At 33.7% G+C, this 24,158-nt stretch overlaps 2 pseudogenes; one reads left to right on the top strand and one right to left on the bottom strand.

Moving 5' to 3' along the window:
- Nucleotides 1-24,158, top strand: part of LOC134326200 (zinc finger protein 850-like) — a 191,679-nt pseudogene that overhangs the window by 31,570 nt on the left and 135,951 nt on the right.
- On the bottom strand, nucleotides 819-927 carry LOC134327222 (5S ribosomal RNA; annotated as a pseudogene).

Below are 24,158 nucleotides of genomic sequence, written 5' to 3'. Positions count from 1 at the left end.
AGAACGTCTAGGACTGACAGTCTGCTGTTTAACTCCAGCTGCTGCTGTTCAACTCCAAACATGCCATTATTTCAATTTGCCAAACTTAATGACCCTTCTGTAAATGGTTTAATGTGCACATTGCTGCTACTGGCTTGTTTTTCTTTTCTACAATGTAAGTTCAATGTAAACTACAATGTTATTTGAGGTCTGTATTTTGTTCATTTATATGAATGTTTTCCATTCTTGCAGGAGTGTGGGTTTACCTTCCACTTCAATAGTGAGGCGTGTCCAGCCCTGTCCAGTCATTTTTATCCATGTTAAAAACTTTAGCTTAGTTAAAGCAAATAAAGACACATTTAAAATGTTCATCTTTTATTACAGGTTTAAAGTTGCATGGTTGACCCATGGTAAAAAAGAACCTCACAGTTGGGTTTTTGTAACAGCTCAGCACAATGGTTAAACTCCACAATTCATTGCATTGCATTCTGCCTTTTCTTTCCTGCATACCAAAAAGTCACCATTGCAGGTTTACAAAAACACTTGGGACAGAAGAGCCATAAACTCTAATGTTTTATATTATACGAATGAAATAATAATAAAGTCACAAATCTGTACCCAAGCAACCATCTGTAATTTATTTCTAGCACCACTAGATGGCGACGATGTCTGTGCAACATGGTAAACTGCACTTAAAAAGTCAGTTGAATGTGTTTTACTGTAGTAAGAGTGAAAGTATGAGCTGATCTTTGTCTCCTTGTGTAGCTTTGATGAAGAAAAAGCCGCTGGGTCAGTGTGTAACAGGAGGTTTGGAGTGAAGGTGGGTATGTGTGGATAAAAGCTTCCAGCACCTGGTATTCCCAGGTGGTCTCCCATCCAAGTACTAACCAGACCCGACCCTGCTTAGCTTCCGAGATCGGGTGTTCTCAGGGTGGTGTGGCCGTAAGCGAGTGATGCTGTATACAAGCTGCTTTTTATAGACGTCCGTCGTTCAGCCTTTCACTCCGCTGTGTGTCGTCTTTTACTTTCTCTGTTCTACACGCAGCTTTTCAAATAAAAGATCCTGAAACAGAGACAAAACACACAAGAGAACCACACACACCGCTCAGCTGCTGCTGCTGATCCTCTTTCACCTGCATTTAGTACAAAAACACCACAACAAATCATCTGGGTTCAAGCTTTTCACTAGGATTTAGATGAACTGGGTTTTATGTACTAGAAGATGGTGGGATAATTAAACGTAAATATGAGTATTTCTTTTAACAAAGGAGTTTAGCTACCACTAATTTGGTCTATAGATAAACACAAAGAACAAAGACTCATGATGATAGAACAATGCAACACTGTTCAGTCCACAGCCCTCCATTCACACCTTCTCATGTACATTCTGGTTGAGGACGGTTCATCATTTGCTAAGTGGAAATCATCTAAAGACTAGAATTTTGGAGTGTAGACCTAGAAGTGTTAATGTAAGAGGTTATTCATTTATGGAAAGTAAAAGTTGTTCTGTGTTTATTAAAGTAGATTAAACTTGAATAATGAATAAAAACAGATTCAGATCTGAGGTTGGTACATTACACCACATTACATTTGATGATTAATAATCATATTCATACCATCATGTACATTTGATAATTGAAGTAGAACAGCTCTAGTGGATATTAGTAGAAAAAGAAAGTACACATAGCTTTTTCTGTACATGCAGTAGTGGAGTATCATTTTATTTTCTCCTCTGAATGCGCTGGTGTTTTTCAAGACGACCTCAGTCACAAAAACGTAACTTCTGTGTGACCGTACTGGTGTCTATTAAAAATGCTGCTTCCAGTAAAACTTAATCCGCACTATAAGCAGCAGCATGGGTCATCCTCTTATGTGAATGCGCTGGTGTGGTGTAGGATATTCCTTTCACTAAAGTTATTTTTAGACAGTGAACTGTGATACGATCTCTCTTCTGTGTGAATGCGCTGGTGTTGTTGGAGAACATAATATGCAATAAAAACTCTTCCCATACACTTAACAGTGATGTAGTTTTTGTATGTGAATACGCTGGTGCTGTTTGAGATTATTTTCATGAGCAAAAATTTTTCCACACACTGAGCAGTAATATGGTTTCTCTCCTGTGTGAATACGCTGGTGTTTTTGAAGGGTACCATGTTTAGCAAAACTGTTTCCACACTCTGAGCAGTGATACGGTTTCTCTCCTGTGTGAATACGCTGGTGTACTTTAAGGTCAATACTTTGAGTAAAACTCTTTCCACACTCTGAGCAGTGATACGGTTTCTCTCCTGTGTGAATACGCTGGTGTTTTTGAAGGTTACCATGTTCAGCAAAACTCTTTCCACACTCTGAGCAGTGATACGGCTTCTCTCCTGTGTGAATGCGCTGGTGTACTTTAAGGGCACTACTTTGAGTAAAACTCTTCCCACACTCTGAGCAGTGATACGGTTTCTCTCCTGTGTGAACACGCTGGTGTTGTTGGAGATGACTCTGCATAGTAAAACTCTTCCCACACTCTAAGCAGTGATATGGCTTCTCTCCTGTATGAATGCGCTGGTGTTGTTTGAGATTACTCTGCGTAGTAAAACTCTTCCCACACTCTGAGCAGTGATGAAAGTTCTTCATGTTTATGCTTTGATAAAACTGTAGAAACTGTTTCCTTGAAAAACAACAGAAACAAAGTAAGAAATCAATTAATTAGAATTACTTTTACTACATTAATACCACAATAATATTAAACTCTTCACCTAGTAATAAAAACATTAAATTTACGTCTAAGTGAGAATCTGAATTGAAAGAACATCAGGATAAAATACTTATAAATACTGCAGATATTAATAAGTAAATAACTATAAATAACTTGATATAAATAAAGATATAAGAGATCTGACTTTCTCAACATCAGTCCTGCACCAAGCAAATCTAATCCAGTTCATGACAGGACTAATAATTAGCTCACAAGTGTAAATCTTTGGTGTGCTGGGAGTAAAAAAGGCTTCATAAATCACCACAATTATGAGCATGAAGCTATTTTAAACAGTCTGAATATATTAACCTGATAATATTAAATAACATAATAAAATATAAAGAACAACAAATGCAACATAAATGTAAAAGAAACAAACAAGAAAAGCCTTTACCTTCCTGTTAGAATCCTGGCAGTCACTTTAACAAAGCTGGTGTCTCCTGCAGGTCGTTTCTAATGAAGAACGTGCAGAAGATCCTTCTTACCAAGTGACTCAGCTACAAGTCTAGAGTTTAGTCCTTAAATAGAGCTGAGGACAAAGACCCAAGACCAGTTCAAAACTCTGCATTGGTCAATCATCAGACAACCATTCACACCTTCTTGTGTGAAGTACTAGCTCATTATCTATGGAACGTGTGCAAATAAAGTAGATGGAGCCACAAAGCATGATGGGTGAAGTCAAACTACACCTATTTATCTCAGCAGAGAAGTTATTTACATTTAATCCTAAACACAAACAAGGACAATTTTACACTACTGTGAAGATTGTAAAATGTTCCAAAAACATCTTAAACAGATAAACCAGCTGTGTTTGGGTATAAAAGAAGCATTCAGGTACAGACCAGTTTTTTTGAACAACGACTCTAAAAATGCGTTATTAAATAATCCTACAGTTTAAACACAACATTCTTCATTCAGCAACACCAGCCCTGTTATTTCACTACCTGTCCACTAGAGGCCACCATTACCTAAATATTCAATATAATATTTTATTGTCTGCATCACGTGTTTTCTGTTTGTCCTTGTTTTTTTAAAACCAGACCCTAAAACAATTGTTCAGGTTCCCGTAAGTCTGAATTTTCAGATAAAAATATTGTGGACTATGTATGCATTGTGTTAAACAAGGTCAAAGTCGTTCCTTTAAATAAGACTTTAAAAGAGTTGCTGCTATTTCGATTTATTTTCAATTGAGAAAAGTCAGGATGGCTTGCACATCTGTGTGGTTTTAGAGGTCTAAATTTGTTGGCCTTCAATTTATTTAATTTAGTTTTGGAATCATTATAACAAATGCACAGCAGCACCTACAATTTAATCCCTCATCGACAGCCAAGTCAAAACACTTCACCAGAAGATCAACAGATTATAAAGACTCAACTGTAGACACTTTTAATAGAACTGCGTTCACTTCCTTCTCAGGTTCATTTATTCAACCACTGGATTGATACCATTCCAATACATTCTCAGATACCAGCGGCCTCTTTCCCCTTTGGCTGGCAACCAATCAGATTTTCTTTCAGTTAGAGATTAAATAGTGTGGCTCTCCACCAAAAAACTCAGCCCTGTTATTTCTCCACCTGTCCATCTGAGACCGCCATCAATGTTCAGTCTAATCTCTCATTATCTGATATCAATCAGTAAGTTCTCATTATTTCTTATCTTTTTGATGCTACTGTCGTCAAGTTTTGTCACATTCTGAACATATTTTATTACTCTGACTGGTGCAGCAATAATATAATTATATAAAATGTTTAAGATTTTATTTATGGTAATTTTTCACATCCTCCAAATTTATGTTGCTGTCATCTGTGTAAGCACACATATAATAATAAAATCACCCACCTCTCTACCACAGTAATTTTTAGTTCTGTTACCTGGAGGAAATGGACGGGATCCTCTGTGTGTGAAAGCTGTTCCAGTTCAGCATCTTTCCTCTTCAGCTCTACAATCTGCTGCTCCACCTGCTTCAGGGCTTTTTCAGCTTGACATACTTCTGCTGTCTCCCGATCTCTGATCAGATCTTTTAGCTCAGAGCATCTTCTGTTAATTGAGTTGATTAGTTCAGTACAGATCCTCTCAATGTTCTTCACTGCTGTCTGTGCAGAACACTGTTAGAAGATTCAGAAAGAGGATACATTTCTCACTCAGATATTTAGAAATAAAAATGAAGTCAGAAGACATTTGAAACAAGTTAAGGGTCTAATCGTAGAGAAGCCCAGGTGTATTAACACCTTAGAGCTCAAGTTTAGACCATTACAAGAGACTGACAATAATAAAACAGTGACACTGTTATGGTCATTGTTGTGATGTGGGTACTTTGCAGGACAATGTTGTTCAGTGGCTCTTTTTCTGTTCTGGCCATCTTGTAAACTTTCTCAATGGTTGTCATCTTCCCCCATGAGATTTTCAGCAGGTTTCTGATGCACTCATTCTCAAAATCCTGAATGTGTTTTTCTTCCTCTTTCTTCAGTGTCCATCCTTCACATTCATATGTACCTACTGGTCAGACTAAGACTTTCATCACTCATAGCTTGGTGGCCATTCTTGACTTTACCAGCACATTCTGCAGTATTTGATACTCTACTTCCCAAATATAAGAAAGAGTTCCAGTCTTCCACCTTAAACTCCAGCACTTCTTCAGTGTTCATCATCACTTTAGTTTTTACTGCATTTGTCAGCATTTCAGATTTTCAATACAACAGACCTGCTTCTGTATGTCCTTAATTGAAAATGATATGTGTGGATTTCATCTAATAAACCCGAAAAACACCATATATACTGTAAAATGTGCTGTTGGTAGCATACTGTTACATAAATTCTTTTAAATATCAGGAAACAGCAACCTGGCCAGGACTGGGAAATTCAATGTAGTGATCTTCTCAAGTCTTTACCAGAAATCTTATACAGTCATTAATGTTTAAGCATTTTGAGCCAAAGCAACAATCAATAATCTTTTTAGGTGGCTCAGTCATCTCAAGTCCTAATCTGAGCTCATCACCCTTATAATTATTAGCACAACCTCAGAATTGCTGTACAGCATCAATCACCAAATAACCAGGCAGAATTTAAAGATTTTTTTAATTCATGAACAAAAATGCTCCATCACTTCCAAAGTTACCGAAATATAAAATATCACATTATTAATGGAGATTGGTTTAATGGAGCAGAGTCGGACTGATCCTGAGAGCTTTTTGTTTATAAAATTTACCTTGTGAGACTCCACAGCGTTTATCAGCTCACAAAGTTCCTTTTCTCTGTTCTGGATTTTCTCCTGGAATTTTCTCTGGATCTCCAGCAGCTGCTTCTACACAGAAAAACAATTCAGAATTTACTTGTATTTGTTATGAGGAGAGAGGAGGTGGACCCAGAATGCAGAGAACCAAATGATAATTTTATTAAATGAATAATAATAGACACAAACTGAGCAAAAACAAGAACAAAAAACAAATTGGGTGAACCCCGATTGACGCCGCTAACGTCGCAGGCTATTGAGAAAAAGGGGAAAATAAAACACAAAAACTCAGTCGAGTGGAGCTACGAACTCCGGTCGCTGGAGTGTGAGGCGGTTGCGCTCTCCACTGTGCCAATTCAATACTCAAGAACACACGACACTACGTGCTTATAAAGTGCGGTATAGGTTATGCGCCGGATTGATAAAATCCGGGAAAAACGAAACCAAAAATTCGTCGCCGAGCGGTTCTGAAAAATCAGATCGGTCCAAAAACCAGACACGAGACACGGTCGCTGGGGGAGGCCGATCTGTAAAACAAAAGAAAAAGAGAAGGCACGTTAAAGCGAGGACCTCGCGCTATAGAAGCGCGGTAGTGTCAATACTCCAGTGGGATTGTCCGGAAACAAAACGAAACCGCAATACGCTGCGGTGCGGTTTGGGAACCCAGATCAGAGCAGTCACCAGACACGGATTGCGGTCTCTGGGAGAAGTCGATCTGTAGGAAAAAAAAAAAGGAGAGCACGTTAGGCACGGCGTGATTCGAACCGGAGATGTGGGGTTCCAGGGCAATGGCTTTACCCTTTTAGCGTTGCTGTGCGAAGTCACACCAACTTTCCCTGAAACAGAGAGGAGAAAACCAAAAGGTCCCTAGCAACCTCGGCCTTACATCCTACGAGCCTGACCGCCCTTATGGCGCCCAGGTTCACCGGCTTTCCCTACAAAGGTGCTAGCTGGCGTAGCGACCAGCAAAACAAACAAAAGGTGCGACAACCTGCGTCTGTGCGATGCCTGCTTAAATAGGCGAGGCGCAGCTGCAGGTTGTCAGCCCTAATTAGCAGGCTTCCTATATGAGGCATTTGTTTGAGGCGTTCTGTAATTCCTGCGATGACGGGAACTGGAGGTAAGATCACCAGCCGCCGCAGGAACCCTAATAGTATTGTGTACGAGCACCACATAAACAACATCAGTGTAAATGCTAATGAGTTGTTACTTGTTAAACAGAGCTGTGTAATATTTTTACCTGTTTCTCAGTTCTTTCTGCTGCAGCTGATATTGTATCATGTCCTTTATGATCATCCATGATACACATCAGGCAGATACACTGCTGATCAGTACGACAGTAAACCTCCAGAAGTTTATTATGCTGAAAGCAGATCTGATCCTGGAGACGTCTGGAGGCTTTAACCAGCTTGTGATTCTTATAAGAAGGAATTCGATAGTGAGGCTGAAGGTGAGTTTCACAAAAAGAGGCCAAACACACCAGACAGGATTTAATAGCTTTGCATTTTCTCTCTGTACAGTGATCACAATCCACATATTCAGGTCCAGCAGGAAGTGGAACTTGGGATTCTCTCTGCTTCAGGTTTTCTACAACGTTTGCCAGAATAATGTTTTTACTCACTTCAGGTCTTGGAGTGAAGGTTTGTCTACACTGTGGACAGCTGTACGTTCCCTTATCATCCTCCTGATCCCAGCAGTTATTAATACACACCATACAGAAACTGTGCCCACAGTATGTAGTTACTGGATCCTTCAGTGTTTCCAGACAGACTGAACAACTGAACTCGTCCTGAGTTACTGAAATTCTGGACTCCATTTTTCTACACGTAAACAGAAACACCAGTAAAAACACAGCAAGTTATTTACAGCAGCTCAGACTTTCTGGTTTAGTTTGTGAGCATCATGTTCAAAACAAGTGTGTTTAAATTAAATTAACAATTTGAACTACATAAAGTAACAATACACAGTAATATACAGAAGTGTGGAAATGTAAAAACTCACCTGCGTTCATCAACTTCAATTATCAACAAAACTACAAACACAGACACGGAACAGATCCGCACTCAAACAGACCAGGATCAGATCAGTTTCATTTCTGCTGAACTAAAGGAGAGAGAGAGAGAGAGAGAGAGAGAGAGAGAGAGAGAGAGAGAACAACAGCGTAAGGTTGTTTTTTTTTATAGCACCTGGTCAGGGTCACGGTGGGTCCTTCTTTACTTGTTAACACTGAATGTAAATCAGGAAAACATGCTGCACAATTATTTGAAGGTAACCAATTATCATTCAGTTTTGTTTTAAATAATACACACACATCTACTTTTTATTCATCATCCTGCAACTGTTTCACATGTCTTTTCATTTAAAGAAATATTTTATAGGAGAGATGCTGCACTTACCCGTCCCGCTCGTACAACAGGAAATTATAATGTAAATATTACAAAAAATAAATAATAAAACTTTGCAACAACTGCCTTGGACATTAGCTTTAATGAAGTAAAAGTCACTGGGTCAGTCCGATCCACTTCTACTAGCACAACACACACTAACACACTACCACCATGTCAGTGTCACTGCAGTGCTAAGAATGATCCACCACCTAAATAATACCTGCTCTGTGGTGGTTCTGTGGGGGTCCTGACCATTGAAGAACAGGGTAAAAGGGGGCTAACAAGGTACGCAGAGAAACAGATGGACTACAGACAGTAATTGTAGAACTACAAAGTGCTTCTATATGGTTTGTTTATTAGGATTTTAACATCATGTTTAACACTTTATATTCATGACAGGAACGGTAGTTACTCATTACACTAGATTTATCTGTTCACAAGGTTATATCCAACACAATCATGGACAATTTTGTATCTCCAATTCACATCACTTGCAAGTCTTTGGACTGTGGGAGTCCACCGGAGCATACGGAGGAAACCCACGCAGACACAGGGAGAACATGCAAACTCCACACAGAAAGGACCTGGACCGCCCCACCTGGGGATCAAACCCAAGACCTTCTTGCTGTGACGCGACAGTGCTACCCACTTAGCCACCGTGCTTCTATAAGCAAGTGGAGCTGATAAAATAGATAGTGTAGACACAAGGAGGTGGTTTTAATGTTATGGCTGACCAGTGTATATATTAGATTAATACTAAATTATATTATTCTGGGTTATCTGAGTATATTTATACAATAAAAATAATTAAAATACATTGTACATGCTTTGATAATAATTTGCTGGTACAGCTTTTCATGAAATACAGTAGTGTTAAAAAAATAGCAGTGATTTTAAAAAAGTGAATAAAGCACAAATTCATTATAATCTTTATAATTATAATCAATTTAACTTTTATTTTCATAAATGCAAATGCACTGAAAATACTACACTTTCAATTCTAAATCAAAACATTAACAAAATTTAGCCAGTTTGTGTTCATCCTTTACAAAAGGTAAAAAAAAAAAAAAGAAGAATATTAGGCTGTTCAAAAAAAAAAAAAGCATTTTTCTTTAAAAACTCAAAAAAATTATCTATAAACTGAAATTTTTTTTGAGGTTTCACTTTACTTTAAATTACTGAACTAATATTTAGTGGCAGAACAATAGTTTCCGAGATCTGTGTTACATGGAGTCAACCAATTTCTGGCACCTCTGAACAGGTATTCCAGTCCAGGATGATCAGACATTCCACAGTTCTTCTGCAATTTTGGGTTTTGCCTCAAAAAAACGCGTTTCAGATGTCAGAACACAAGTTCCCTATGGGATTGAAGTCAGGGGATTGGGCTGGCCACTCTATTATTTCAATCTTGTTTGTCTGTAACCAAGATGTTTTGGGTCATTGTCATGTTAAAACACCCATTTTAAGGACATTTCTTCTTTGACATAGGGCAACATGATCTCCTCAAGTATTCTGTTATATTTAAACTGATCCATGATCCCTCGTATGCCATAAATAGGCGTAACACCATGGTATGAGAAACATCCCCATATCATCATTTTGTACCACCATGCTTTACTGTCTTCAGTGCATATTGGCTTGAATTCAGTGCTCGGGGGTCTTCTGACATACTGTCTACGGCCACTAGACCCAAAAAGAAAAATTTTGCTTTCACCAGTCCACAAAATGTTGAGTTATTTTTCTTTGGGCCAGTCAATGTGTTCCTTGGTAAATTTGAACCCATTCAGGACACGTCTTTTTCTTAACAATGGGACTTTGCAAGAAGTTTTTGCTGGTAAATTGGCTTCACTTAATCATCTTCTGTACTCACTGCTAACTTCAGATGTTCCTATATGTTATATAGAGGGACACGTCACCCCCATAGATCTACAAAATGAAGGATTCCAAGAGAAACTAATAAAAAAGGAGCAGGAATAAGATGGAAGTTACTTCTGTAAGTAAATGTGGAGCAATTTGCCATGTTAGTACAGTACAGTTTGGTTAGTATAGTAGAAATAATAAGAGAATGTGGATAATGGGATTAGAACCTCTACTGTACCGTACTGTCCTGTGTAGAAGTGAAGTATTTGATTATTTATAATGTTATAAATGTTTTTGATTATTTATATTGCTATAAATGTATATGATTATTTATAATGTTATGAATGTATTTGATTATTTATATTGTTATAAATGTATATGATTATTTATGTTATAAATGTATTTATTATTTATAATGTTATAAATGTTTTTGATTATTTATATTGTTATAAATGTATATGATTATTTATAATGTTATAAATGTCTTTGATTATTTATATTGTTATAAATGTATATGATTATTTATGTTATAAATGTATTTATTATTTATAATGTTATACATGTTTTTTATTATTTATAATGTTATAAATGTATTTGATTATTTTTAATGTTATGAATGTATTTGATTATTTATAATGGTATAAATGTATTTATTATTTATAATCTTATAAATGTATTTGATTATTTATAATGTTATAAATATATTTATTATTTATAATGTTATAAATGTATTTATTATTTATAATGTTATAAATGTTTTTGATTATAATGTTATAAATGTATTTGATTATTTATAATGTTATAAATGTATTTTATTATTTATAATGTTATAAATGTATTTTATTATTTATAATGTTATAAATGTATTTATTATGTATAATGTTATAAATGTATTTATTATGTATAATGTTATAAATGTATTTGATTATTTATAATGTTATAAATGTATTTGATTATTTATAATGTTATAAATGTATTTGATTATTTATAATGTTATAAATGTATTTGATTATTTATAATGTTATAAATGTATTTGATTATTTATAATGTTATAAATGTATTTGATTATTTATAATGTTATAAATGTATTTGATTATTTATAATGTTATAAATGTATTTGATTATTTATAATGTTATAAATGTATTTGATTATTTATAATGTTATAAATGTATTTTATTATTTATAATGTTATAAATGTATTTTATTATTTATAATGTTATAAATGTATTTATTATGTATAATGTTATAAATGTATTTATTATGTATAATGTTATAAATGTATTTGATTATTTATAATGTTATAAATGTATTTGATTATTTATAATGTTATAAATGTATTTGATTATTTATAATGTTATAAATGTATTTGATTATTTATAATGTTATAAATGTATTTATTATGTATAATGTTATAAATGTATTTGATTATTTATAATGTTATAAATGTATTTGATTATTTATAATGTTATAAATGTATTTGATTATTTATAATGTTATAAATGTATTTGATTATTTATAATGTTATAAATGTATTTGATTATTTATAATGTTATAAATGTATTTGATTATTTATAATGTTATAAATGTATTTGATTATTTATAATGTTATAAATGTATTTGATTATTTATAATGTTTTGAATGTATTTGATTATTTATAATGTTATAAATGTTTTTGATTATAATGTTATAAATGTATTTTATTATTTATAATGTTATAAATGTATTTATTATGTATAATGTTATAAATGTATTTATTATGTATAATGTTATAAATGTATTTGATTATTTATAATGTTATAAATGTATTTGATTATTTATAATGTTATAAATGTATTTGATTATTTATAATGTTATAAATGTATTTGATTATTTATAATGTTATAAATGTACTTGATTATTTATAATGTTATAAATGTATTTGATTATTTTTAATGTTATAAATGTATTTGATTATTTTTAATGTTATAAATGTATTTGATTATTTTTAATGTTATAAATGTATTTGATTATTTATAATGTTATAAATGTTTTTGATTATTATGTTTTAAATGTATTTGATTATTTATAATGTTATAAATGTATTTGATTATTTATAATGTTATAAATGTATTTGATTATTTATAATGTTATCAATGTATTTGATTATTTATAATGTTATAAATGTATTTGATTATTTATAATGTTATAAATGTATTTGATTATTTATAATGTTATAAATGTTTTTGATTATTATGTTATAAATGTATTTGATTATTTATAATGTTATAAATGTATTTGATTATTTATAATGTTATAAATGTATTTGATTATTTATAATGTTATCAATGTATTTGATTATTTATAATGTTATAAATGTATTTGATTATTTATAATGTTATAAATGTATTTATTATTTATAATGTTTTAAATGTATTTGATTATTTATAATGTTATAAATGTATTTGATTATTTATATTGTTATAAATGTATATGATTATTTATGTTATAAATGTATTTATTATTTATAATGTTATAAATGTTTTTGATTATTTATAATGTTATAAATGTATTTGATTATTTATAATGTTATAAATGTATTTGATTATTTATAATGTTATAAATGTTTTTGATTATTTATATTGTTATAAATGTATATGATTATTTATAATGTTATGAATGTATTTGATTATTTATATTGTTATAAATGTATATGATTATTTATGTTATAAATGTATTTTTTATTTATAATGTTATAAATGTTTTTGATTATTTATATTGTTATAAATGTATATGATTATTTATAATGTTATAAATGTATTTGATTATTTATATTGTTATAAATGTATATGATTATTTATGTTATAAATGTATTTATTATTTATAATGTTATAAATGTTTTTTATTATTTATAATGTTATAAATGTATTTGATTATTTTTAATGTTATAAATGTATTTGATTATTTATAATGGTATAAATGTATTTATTATTTATAATCTTATAAATGTATTTGATTATTTATAATGTTATAAATATATTTATTATTTATAATGTTATAAATGTATTTATTATTTATAATGTTATAAATGTTTTTGATTATAATGTTATAAATGTATTTGATTATTTATAATGTTATAAATGTATTTTATTATTTATAATGTTATAAATGTATTTTATTATTTATAATGTTATAAATGTATTTATTATGTATAATGTTATAAATGTATTTATTATGTATAATGTTATAAATGTATTTGATTATTTATAATGTTATAAATGTATTTGATTATTTATAATATTATAAATGTATTTGATTATTTATAATGTTTTGAATGTATTTGATTATTTATAATGTTATAAATGTTTTTTATTATAATGTTATAAATGTATTTGATTATTTATAATGTTATAAATGTATTTGATTATTTTTAATGTTATAAATGTATTTGATTATTTTTAATGTTATAAATGTATTTGATTATTTTTAATGTTATAAATGTATTTGATTATTTATAATGTTATAAATGTTTTTGATTATTATGTTATAAATGTATTTGATTATTTATAATGTTATAAATGTATTTGATTATTTATAATGTTATAAATGTATTTGATTATTTATAATGTTATAAATGTATTTAATTATTTATAATGTTATAAATGTATTTGATTATTTATAATGTTATAAATGTATTTGATTATTTAAATTGTTATAAATGTATTTGATTATTTATAATGTTATAAATGTATTTGATTATTTATAATGTTATAAATGTATTTGATTATTTATAATGTTATAAATGTATTTGATTATTTATAATGTTATAAATGTATTTGATTATTCATATTATAAATGTATTTGATTATTCATGTTATAAATGTATTTGATTATTTATAATGTTATAATTGTGTTTAATTATTTATAGTTATGAATGTATTTGATAATTTATAATGTTATAAATGTGTTTGATTATTTATAATGTTATAAATGTATTTGATTATTTATAATGTTATAAATCTATTTATTATTTATAACGTTATAAATGTATATTATTATTTATAATGTTATAAATATATTTGATAATTTATAATGTTATAAATGTATTTGAATATTTATAATGTTATAAATGTATATGATTATTTATAATGTTATAAATGTATTTATTATTTATAATGTTATAAATGTATTTAATTATTTACAATGTTATAAATGTATTTATTATTTATAATGTTATAAATGTATTTATTATTTATAATGTTATAAATGTATTTGATTATTTTCTGCTTCAGAACTGAACAAGGATTTCTGCTGCTCCTCGTGTCCACGTTCCTCTACAACCCAAAATCAGCTCCACAATCACATCAAGAGCTGCAACCATGATAAATATAAGACTCTGGTCAAGATTAAGACTGAAGATGAGGATCTGACGCCCACCAGAAGCTCCAGTAATCAGCAAACGTCCTCTGGTACTGTCAGCATTAACACCTCTCTCAGTCCCACACAGGAAGAAGGAAACGTCTGCTCAGAGTGTGGGAAGAGCTTTAAGTTCCTGAGTCATCTCAAAATACACCAGCGCATTCACACAGGAGAGAAACCATATCTGTGCTCACAGTGTGGAAAGAGCTTTATTACACAGAGTAATCTCAAAAAACACCAGCGCATTCACACTGGAGAGAAACCGTATCAGTGCTCACAGTGTGGAAAGAGTTTTATGGGACAGAGCCATCTTAAAATACACCAGCGCATTCACACTGGAGAGAAACCATATCAGTGCTCACAGTGTGAAAAGAGTTTTAATGGACAGAGTGATCTGAAAAGACACCAGCACATTCACACTGGAGAGAAACTATATCAGTGCTCACAGTGTGGAAAGAGTTTTAATAGACAGAGTGATCTCAAAATACACCAGCGCATTCACACTGGAGAGAAACCGTATCAGTGCTCACAATGTGGAAAGAGTTTTAATAGACAGAGTGATCTCAAAACACACAAGCGCATTCACACTGGAGAGAAACCGTATCAGTGCTCACAGTGTGGAAAGAGTTTTAATGGACAGAGTGATCTGAAAAGACACCAGAACATTCACACTATAGAGAAACCATATCAGTGCTCACAGTGTGGAAAGAGTTTTAATGGACAGAGCCATCTCAAAATACACCAGCGCATTCACACTGGAGAGAAACCGTATCAGTGCTCACAGTGTGAAAAGAGTTTTAATGGACAGAGTGATCTGAAAAGACACCAGCACATTCACACTGGAGAGAAATTATATCAGTGCTCACAGTGTGGAAAGAGTTTTAATAGACAGAGTGCTCTCAAAACACACAAGCGCATTCACACTGGAGAGAAACCGTATCAGTGCTCACAGTGTGGAAAGAGTTTTAATGGACAGAGTGATCTGAAAAGACACCAGAACATTCACACTGGAGAGAAACCATATCAGTGCTCACAGTGTGGAAAGAGTTTTAATGGACAGAGTGATCTCAAAATACACCAGCGCATTCACACTGGGGAGAAACCGTATCAGTGCTCACAGTGTGGAAAGAGTTTTAATGTACAGAGTAATCTCAAAAAACACCAGCGCATTCACACTGAAGAGAAACCGTATCAGTGCTCACAGTGTGGAAAGAGTTTTAATCAACAGAGTGCTCTCAAAATACACCAGCGCATTCACACTGGAGAGAAACCGTATCAGTGCTCACAGTGTGGAAAGAGTTTTAATGGACAGAGTAATCTCAAAAAACACCAGCGCATTCACACTGGAGAGAAACCATATCAGTGCTCACAGTGTGGAAAGAGTTTTTATGGACAGAGTGCTCTCAAAATACACCAGCGCATTCACACTGGAGAGAAACCGTATCAGTGCTCACAGTGTGGAAAGAGTTTTAATAGACAGAGTCATCTCAAAATACACCAGCGCATTCACACTGGAGAGAAACCATATCACTGCTCACAGTGTGGAAAGAGTTTTAATATTCAGAGTAATCTCAAAAAACACCAGCGTATTCACATTTTACAGAAATGATGCTCACAGTGTTGGGGAGAAATGGTTAACAATGAATAAATTATACTGTGTAATTAATAGGTAATTAATTACGCAGTAAACAATAAGTAAATAGTAATAATAAAAGTATAAATCTTTAGGTTAAACTATTACTGGGAAATAATGTGATTATCTATAGTGGAGTGAATGGTGGGTAGAACCAGGTGGTTTAGAGCCTGATGTAAGTGAATGCTATCAGTTAATAGTGGAAATGAATTGAAAATAAAGGGTATTGGATCGGCTACCTCTTAGTGATACTGTGCTTGGTTGGTTTTCTTCATACATTTCTAGACGTGTACAGTATGTTCACAGTAACTCCTGTTACTAGTGGTGTCCCTCAGGGCTCTGTCCTGGGGCCTCTACTATTTATAATTTACCTGCTTCCTATTGGACGTATCTTTAGGAAACACAACATTCAATTTTATTGTTATGCGGACGACACCGAGCTATACCTGTCCACTGTGCTCACGGCTACTCTTCCTCCTTCATCTCTCTCTGATTGGCTAATAGAATTAAGAACATGGTTCTCTTACAATTTTCTCACATTAAATGCTGATAAAACTGAAATTCTTCTTATAGGTAGAAAATCTCCTCTCTCTAAATCTAACAAATTCTCAGTGATGATGAAGAACTTGTCGTCTCTCCTTCCACTCACAATCTTTCATTTCATGCACATATTAACAATATCACACGATCTGCTTATTTCCATTTAAGTAACATAAATCGTCTACGTCCATTCCTTTCTCCTAGAAGTGCTGATGCTCTTGTTCATGCCCTGGTCACATCTCGAATTGATTATTGTAACTTTTTGGTCTACCTCATATGGGAGCTAGAGCTTTTAGCTACTCTGCCCCACATCTCTGGAACTCTCTCCCTCCTGACTTTCGCACCATTGATTCAATCCCTAGTTTCAAAACATATTAAAACGTATTTCTTTAACCTCGCCTACCCTTAATCTGTGTCATTAATTATGTACTGATGTTTTGTATTGTTAGGGGTCCTTGAGTGTTTTGAAAGGCGCCTATAAATAAAATGTTTTATTATTATTATTATTATTATATGTTGGCACAGATGTTACTTATACTTGTTTTTCACACATTTTTATAGTTTGGCTTATACAGAGGTGGAAAGTTACAAATTACATTTAGTCGTGTTACTGTAATTGAGTAGTTTTTTGTGTACTTGTACATTTTAAAGTAGATTTTACAACCTGTAATTTTACTTTTACTTTAGTATGTTTTGTATTAAGATTTGTAATTCGCTACATTTTAAATAACTTTCGTTACTGAGTAAAAAAAAAAACAATAAATAAAAATCTACATTAAACTTACTTGTACTTGTACCATTGCAGTCGTAGTTGCAATTTAACTGTTACAGGACGCGTTTTGTTCCGTATTTTTAACAGTAGGAGAGAAATGCTGCAGATTAGACTGAGACAGGGTGATGTGTATGAAACAGAAGGAAACTGCTGCTACTGTGGGAATTAGAAAGTGTTTAGTATTTTAAGTAGTGTTCACTTTTAATCTTGGTGACGCCATGTGTGCGCAGGTTTATCAGCATAACAACCTGTTTATTACTCCGCTGTTTGAGTAGCGCAGTGGGTAGAGCGCGTATTTTTCTGCTCTAGATTTGAGTTCAGCTTAGGGCGAAACTAAAGCAACTGGGGTGGGCATTGCTCCCCCTGGATTTTCTCACTGCCCGCCTAAGCAACACAGCCAGAACCGGGGCTGCATATCAGTGTGTCAGTGTCACTGGATCATTAAGCTCCTCTTGGCTACAACTATTAAGATTCTTTAGTGTATATGTGGGAATTTGTGCACGTTCGGATGTGACAAAAATGCCTCGCGTCCAACAGTCGAATTTATCCCAGGTTTTTTTTTTTTTAAGTAAAGGTCAGGGTTTTTTTTTAGGTCAGGGTTCTGTGACGCATGGCTCATGATGTGGCAAGTTAATAACAGTGCCAAGGATGGGCCACAGCTGTGTTGGTGAGCTTTTGAAAAGTGGTAGCCCATCAATATTGACTTGAAGTTTCAGGTGTTTTGTATTGGTCACTAAACCCTTGTTTTTTTGCAGAATGTGTGTAATTGATTGGAGCACACCAAAGTAGTAGTAATGACCACCGGCTTTATCCTGAATTGCAAGATCATTTGGTCTTGCTGTACTCAAGAGTGTCCTGGCATCTTTTGGCAAGATTGAGTGATACTTGCCAAGGACATCTAGCTGCATTTATTGCACTGTGCGTGATGTGGTGTTGAATTGCCCATTTTGCTAGTTCATCACGCAAAGAATCAAACTCCAGTTCTGACTCTGATCCAGAATCAAAGTTCTCACAGTCAAAAAATACATCATTAGTAATGCAACTGACGTCATTATTACACACAGCAGATTGGCAATCCATGAACTCCAAATCATCATCGTCGTCGTCTTCGTCTTCAAGTAGAGCATTGTTTTCTGTTTCTGAATCAATGCTCTGCCCCCCCTCCCCCTCTTGTGCCTGAATTGACTCTAAGTCTCGATCAACCCATACTTTTGCTTTTCGCCTAAGTGTCCAATATGATGGTTTTCTGCAAGACATTCTGTACAGTTAGACAAAAGATACAAAACAGAATCATTGTCACATTCAATGTATGTTATTAAAGTTATTAAATGATCTATTGCTTGTTCATTACATACCTTTGTCTTTTGCGCACCTGTCTTGCTAGTGAACCTGAGTATAAGAAGACAACTGTGAGTAATTGTATAAAAAAAGGTTAATATGGTAAATAATCCATACTCCTTTGATAAGTGTACACACTTAAAAAAAAAATGGTTCTTCAAGGGTTCTTTAGTAAAGTGAATGACCATGAGCATTAAGGACCAAATAGAATGGAGAATTTGTTGTACATGTTTCTATTTAGCACCAAGAGGGTGCTTGTAGTGTTACAATGTCAAGCTTGTAACAGTAGAAGAACCCTTTTGGTGCTATATAGAACCATGCACAACACAATCTCCATCAATCTAAAGAACCATTTCACTATGCAAAGAACCTTTTAAGCATGAAATGGTTCCATATAGAAATCATAGTTCTAAGTAGAACTACTTCCTTAACTAAAGAACCCTTGAAAAAATCATTGTTTTGTCAAAGGGTTCTCTGAGTCATGCCACAGAAGAACTACTTTTGGTTCCATAAAATACTATGTTTGTAGAAGGGATGTGTGAGTGTGAAGAAGTCTTAAAGAATCTTAATTTGGAAAAGGTTGTGTTTTTTTTTTGTTTTTTTTTTATTTAAAGGTTCTTCACACTCTCACGTCCCTTGTGCAAACTTTGTATTTTATGGTAACAAACGTGGATCTTCTGTGGCATCACTCAGAGAACCCTTTGACAGTTTTCCATAAGGAAAAAAGTCATCCTGGATTGATCTTAATCACTATCTGGGAACACTGACCCTGTGGTGTGTTGAAATGTTTGCAAAGTTCCTGATTTTGTGCACTTTTTCGACTGCTCAAATTTAGTGAAGGTAAATATATTTAAATGTAGGTTTGATCATTTTTACACATGTATTTAATAATAAATGGGAGATAATGTTAACTATCCATTGAACGACTAAATTTACCATGCTTCTTTAATATATAGTTTCTTGATGTTTGAAAGAACCTGTGTATTTTTATTCAGCGTTGTCCAGGCTTATCCACACCTGGCCAGTTAACTGCTGGATTTCAGAGCACATCAGGTTAACTGTTTAAAGACTGAGGCCAACTGATTACACAAGTATATGTGCCCAGGCTGCTTTATGAAAACCTGCAGCCACACCGGCCCTTTGCGGATGTAGGGTATTCACCTACTACTTATTTCACTGGCTGAAGCATGTATCACATGTATCACATGTATCACATGCTTTATGTGGAGAGGCGTGACTTCAAAAAAACAAAAACAAAACCCCAAAGAACTAAAGGTGAGTGGTTTAGCTGCGGCTGATGAGAAACGGAGGGATTTCACGTAGTATGTTGAAATTTCCACTGCTTAAAAGTCCGCGGAGAGGTAATACTAACATTTCGTGTTTTTCTAAAGGCATGTTTCTTAGCGTTAGCTAAAGCTAAAATGAGACGAGGTTAGCTAGCTCGCTAGAAGGCCAATTAGTGAGGATACTAGTGCTAGCTAGCAAAAGTCGTTTAGCCCGTAATTACGCCACTGATGTAACCTTCGCTAGTAGTGTTAAGTTAATAACAGAATTGTATTCAGAATTGACACTTCTAACTAACAAATACCAAAACTATTTCCGGCTAACGCTATAGCTAGTTTTTTAGCTTCAAGCTAAAGTCGTAATGCTAGCCAAGTTAGCTAGCTAGTGCTACTTACTTTGTAAATGGGGGTAAATACTTTGTATGCAAACAGGAGTGTAACTTATATTCAGGGACGATGTATTGAAGAAAAGTCAGTGGAATTACTATATACAAAAAGCAACTATATGCTACAATAAATCGATGGCTTTGACGGGTAGAAGAGCGGCGTCTCAGGCGATAGCTTACAAAACCGTTGAGTGTCCGTTAACTGGTTCGCTCGCGCTAACCTTTTAAATTCGCCACGAAGATTCTAACTCATTGGGGCTGAAAAACGGGCGGAAGAAGGAACCTCTCCTCTTACTGGTTATCAATGCCAAATTTCACTGCTCATTTGCAAAAAATGCAGAGCTGAACTTCATTGCATAACTCAAAATTGCAGTACTACTTACAAATGAATGAGTTCTGGCTGCTTTGTTAGTTCCATCACTGGCATGCTGAGTAATAAACTTTCACAAAAACCTTTGTGGTTAAGTGAAAGCAGCAGTGTAAACTTCTTTCAGCTCTGTGCAAATTACTGTAGCATATCACAGTGCTCAAACAATGAGATACTACAGCTATAATTTAGGATTCAGGCATTCCGGAGAGACAAATGGTAAAAATTTAACAAACAACTGACGGTTAATTAAAAGGAAACTCAAAATGCAGTATATCACAGTGCTCAAACACTTCTGAATATTACAGAAACTGTTGGTATGTGTGTGATACAGACAGAAGCTCTGTTAGCCAGCTGACAGAGTAAAAAAAAAAAAAAGGTTAGCTATACTATTTGGGCCCAACTGATGACCGTGACCCAAATGGAGCATTATGTTGGCCAGCTGCAGCAGAGCTCTCACACAGCATCCTTAGTTCAGGTGCTTTATTAAGCTTATGCAGTGGAAGTGAGTTTACACTGCTTTCTTTTAGCTGGAGGGAAGCACAGGCTTTTTTGTCGATGTTACATTTCTCAAAAACTTAAACCTCATTCGAATCTTAAGACATTTAGTTGAATGTTGAAAGTTAAATATAAGTAATACAAAGTGTATTTTCCAGATGAAGTGTTTTGTTGCAGCAGTGCACACACACCAATGCACACAGTTATAAGGACACTTCTTTCTACTACTTGTAGAATTTCTACAGTGCACCTTTTTTGTATTGTAAATCTTGCTATTTTTGTTTCTAGGTGAATGCAGACATCATATGTGTTGCCTGTAGCAGCCATGCAAGGGGTTTGAGTTTGAAAGTTTCTGATGAGTGGAGTTTTAACCCAATTTCCATCTGCTGCACCTGTACTGCATGGATTCTTGACCATTTCTGCATGGTAGTATAAAAACTGCTACCCTCCTCGCTCCTGTAATGCAGACCACATTTACAGCTTCGTAAAGTGTTTAATTACTTTGACTCTTGCTGAACTTTAAATTTGTGCATGTCGCAACACACATGGAACACATGAGCAAAGAAGAGTGTAACATGTCTGAAGGCATTGATCTATGCTACTTCTGTTACTATTTGCAATAAAAAAGTGTGCTTACCTTCAACGTGTCTTGCTTCGTTTTCATTTTGCGATGTTGAACTTGGGTCCATCAGGTCATCAAATGCCACATACAGTAGTCTTTTGCTGAGTTATCAATGTTTTTGTTTTGATTTTGTAATGTAACTCAGGAAGTATGAAAAGTAAACAAAGATCTTGTCCAGCTACTGGATAATTTATGACCTAATTTTCAGGGCTTGGTATAAGGTGTGAATTCATGCATGCTGCAATTAGTCCAAGTCTAATGTACACGTGTATGTATACATGTTTTTTTTTACTATATTAAGTAGATTAAATATTCAAATGTCTGTAAACTTTTCTTAGCAGAGGTAAGATCCATGAATGTTAAACTTTCCATTAACTTTAAAGAAACCTTTATTTTTCTTGCATGTACTTGATCCTTTATTTAGCTCTGTTTAGACAAGTATGAGGTTTCCTAGTTGCACTAATGGAGAATAAATGCATATGGTCATATGTACAATTCAGCTTGGCCACTGCAGAAATGCTGCATTCTGTTTCTCAATCAACAACGTAATGAATGGTGTGTTTAGTTTTTTCCCTTTTTCCCTCCCCACTTTTATTTCATCCTTCTCCAAAGTTGGTCACGTCTGCCTGTCTGTATGAACTGGTGAGCCCTGCGACCTCGCCCAGTGTAGTTATGTCCTAAGTGCGAGTTAAGAAAGAGGTTAAAAAAACCAGTAATAATTCTACCTTCCAGCGTACTGAATACAATACTAACTACTTTTTTCATGTTGTGAGCATATGGTGTGAAAGCTCAGAATCCGAACTGGGAAATTGCAGCTCGGGTGAAAATCGCTGCTTAATGCAGATGTCCAAAAGACGTATATGCGTATGTGTTCAATATGTAGAACGCGGTGATGATGATGAGACCAATGTAAGATCAAGTTAAATGGAACGCGATGCATTTAAGATGTTCCGACCTTTTCCAGACGTCTCTGAGACGTATATGTGCTATCAGGGTAGTGTTCCACATGTGACTGCTCAATGCTGAATTGTAACACCAAAAGGCAAATCATTGTTTACAGCGCAATCTACCGTCCAACTGGGTCCTAAACTTAACTCAGCTTTAGAGGTTTAGAAACTTTAGCAGTTTCAGGATGGTATCAGTATCAGCGCATGTGCAGTACAACAGAGCGCTTGTGGGGTGTAGACCACGATTACTTGTGCTAGTTGTGTCAACCAAGCAGATCACCATTCAGGAAGGTACATCAGTGCCAAAATACGAGCCAGTTTGTTCAGTACAACTTTATAAGCCAACAGCAGCGAATAAACTTAAGAGTCACCTTAGATTACATGTTCCAACTTCCATCTATCCATCCAGCTTAAATACCATAAACACTACGTACAAAACATGTGGAGCTATTCTTACTACAGTAAAACACACTGAACTGACTTTTAAAGTGAAGTTCTAAATGTTGTACAGAGATCGTTCCCATCTAGTGGTGCTAGATAAATTACAGCTTGTTGCTTGGGTACAGATTTGTGACATTGATATTAAATTGTTGATGTTGTGTTTGTTGTTATTTTTTAACTGTTCATGTTCAAGTGTAAAACCATAAACAGCACCGTCTATAAATAAATGAATCACCTTATGATTCCCACAGATTTTTGTTTACGTGAACAATGTCTGAAATTTGACGAGCTTGATTAGTTTGTAATATGTGTTAAGATGATGAATGAACCTAAACACTTGTTTTTAAATTTTAAGTTTTTATTTATTTATTTTAGTTTCAATACAACGTGACACCGGCAAGATAAAGAAAGCAAAAATAAAGTGTCCCAAGTGTTTTTGTAACGTGTTGTAGACCTGCAATGGCGACTATTTTTGGTATACAGGAAAGAAAAGGCCGAATGCAGGTGAAAATGTGTTATTTGGCAACCAGCACTGTGTAAATATTGGACAGAACACATGATGGGTCATTTTAACTTGTTGGGTTGTGCAGTTTAACCATTGTGCTGGATTAAATACATTTAAGAAAATACAGCATTAAAGCATAATCTCAATAAAATATGCTACAATTTAACACTATAATACAATACAATTTATTAATGTCTGAATTATATTAACTAATTATTATTTAATAACTGT

The sequence above is a fragment of the Trichomycterus rosablanca genome, chromosome 14, assembly GCF_030014385.1.
Source record: "Trichomycterus rosablanca isolate fTriRos1 chromosome 14, fTriRos1.hap1, whole genome shotgun sequence".
Taxonomy (NCBI): domain Eukaryota; kingdom Metazoa; phylum Chordata; class Actinopteri; order Siluriformes; family Trichomycteridae; genus Trichomycterus; species Trichomycterus rosablanca.
The sequence above is the reverse complement of the archived record's forward strand: the minus strand, read 5'-3'. Positions and strand labels throughout refer to the sequence as shown.